The following is a 2,285-nucleotide window of genomic DNA, read 5'->3' as shown; positions in this document are numbered from 1 at the left end:
TCCCAACCCCCTCTCTCCTTCATTTTCTTCTTCTTCGTCTTCTTCTCCTCCTCCTCCTCCTCCTCCTCCTCCCGCTATTTCCTCCCTACCACCACCACCACCACCCTCCTCTTCCTCCTTCCTTCCTGCTTCTCTCCCCCCCCCCCCCACCTCTCTCCCACTCCCCCTCCCCCTCTCTCTCTCTGTGTCTCTCCCTCTCTCCCACCCCTGCACAGTTTTTGCAGGCTGTGTGTTCGGTCACAGTTAATCCTTTTCCACTTGCTATCTGACAACGTATATGGGTGTTGTGCTCACAGACAAGCATTGTCTGTGCGTTTGCTTTCGATAGGTTTTGTGCATGCAGTAGTGTGTGTGTGATGTTTCTTCTTCGACTTGGTCAAAACGTCCCAGTTGTTTTTTCGCTGTGTGAGGCTATGGACAGGATCTACTGAGAAAATATACGCGCGTCCGTCTGTGTTTTTTTTTTTTGGTGTGGGGTTTTTTTTTGTGTGATTTTTTTTTTCCATACACAGAACTGTTGTGTTGTGTATAGTGTTTGAGTGTGTGTGTGTTTGGGTTTTTTTTCTCTTGTGGACAAAGCGTAAAGGGCGTGAGTATCTTTGTTACATATGATTTATTATATATATATGTGTGTGTGTGTGTGTGTGTGTGTGTGTGTGTGTGTGTGTGTGTGTGTGTGTGTGTGTGTGTGTGTGTGTGTGTGTGTGTGTGTGCAGTGCGTGCGTGTGTGAGTATTCACCGCAAGTCTTCATATTGATATGCACTTGTATGTATCCTAATTTCTACTGTATCTTAGTGTGTTTGTGTATGATTTTCGATTTATCTTCGTATCTTGTTATGTACTATCCTCCTCAATATTCCTTGTGACCCCGGTAAACTTGGTAATAAAGACATATTCTATTCTATATATATATATATATATATATATATATAGAGAGAGAGAGAGAGAGAGAGAGAGAGAGAGAGAGAGAGACAGTTCTTCTCCGTTCGTGGGCTTTTGCGTGTTCACTTGACCATGTAGGCAGCCATACTCCGTTTTCGGGGGGGAAGGTCTATCAGTCCGGAGTGCCGGTTTTCTTTTCTTTCCGCATACTGTCATTTAAATATTTTATTTTATTTTATTTTTATTATTTTTTAATTGTTTTTTTCCCAAGGCCTGACAAAGCGCGTTGGGTTACTGACGCTGCTGGTCAGGCATCCGCTTGGCAGATGTGGTGTAGCGTATATGGATTTGTCCGAACGCAGTGACGCCTCCTTGAGCTACTGAAACTGAAACTGAAACCGTCACAGGCATGGGTTATGGGATATTTAACGCGCTTCAACTTTGATCTTCTGCATGCATCGTATACATGCTATGTATGCACTTGAAGGGCCCAGGGGTTGTAAAACGTTACACTAGCAGATTTGTACATTTGACATGAGGGGTGCCGGGGGGAAAAATATCCACCCTTTATAATAAATAACCTACCGAAAATCGAACCCAGAACCCTCTGATTGAAAGTCTGATACGGCTTCCAGCGCTCGGCTAATGTGCCGCGGCCCGGCCGTATTTTTATTTTTTTTAAATTCTATTTTATTTCATTTGCTCATGTGTGTGGGTTTTTTTTTGACATGACGTGAGTCTGTTGTGATAACATCGGTATTTCGGGTGTGTTGTGTTGTGTGTGTGTGTGTGTGTCTGTGTGTGTGTATGTGTGTGTGTGTGTATGTGTGTGGGTGTGTGTTTGTGTGTGTGTGTGTGTGTCTGTGTGTGTGTCTGTTTGTGTGTGTGTGTGTGTGTGTCTGTGTGTCTGTGTGTGTGTCTGTTTGTGTGTGTGTGTATGTGTGTGTGTGTGTCCGTGAACAACTGTGACCAAATCATTTTACCTGGAAAGAATTGAATAAACATAGAAAAAAAAAAAAAAAGAAATCTCAGTTTCCACTCATACCAATGACAGGTTGTAAGTCTTCCGGATTAAGCCGTATTTCCGGATCGTTAAAGAGGTGTCTTCTGTTATTCAGCTTCCAGATCAACAGTGAAAAATTTCATTGGGTCGTTCTGGCTTTATACGGGGTTCAAGGCCAGAACCGCGTGTGTTTTTGGGGGGGTGTTGAAGTCATGTCAGCATTAGATTTTATTCCTTGTCCCCGCGGTCAAAAGAAAAGAAAAAGAAATTGTGGACAGACCACACAGAATGGCACTAACTTTATACAATCGACGTGTTTACTGTACATGAATGTATTGAGGATACTGAAACAACTAAAACGGATATAATAATAATAATAATAATAATAATAATGATAAT

General features: G+C 42.5%; 1 protein-coding gene across 1 annotated transcript in view; it reads left to right on the top strand.

Annotated features, from left to right (window-relative positions):
• The first annotated feature begins 529 nt into the window (after positions 1-529).
• Positions 530-2,285, top strand: part of LOC143276068 (uncharacterized) — a 50,062-nt gene continuing 48,306 nt past the window's right edge. Inside the window, 1 exon segment of the mRNA XM_076580454.1 lies at positions 530-589. The gene's annotated coding sequence lies outside the window, so the exon portion shown is untranslated.

Source organism: Babylonia areolata, chromosome 31 (assembly GCF_041734735.1).
Source record: "Babylonia areolata isolate BAREFJ2019XMU chromosome 31, ASM4173473v1, whole genome shotgun sequence".
Taxonomy (NCBI): domain Eukaryota; kingdom Metazoa; phylum Mollusca; class Gastropoda; order Neogastropoda; family Buccinidae; genus Babylonia; species Babylonia areolata.
The sequence above is the reverse complement of the archived record's forward strand: the minus strand, read 5'-3'. Positions and strand labels throughout refer to the sequence as shown.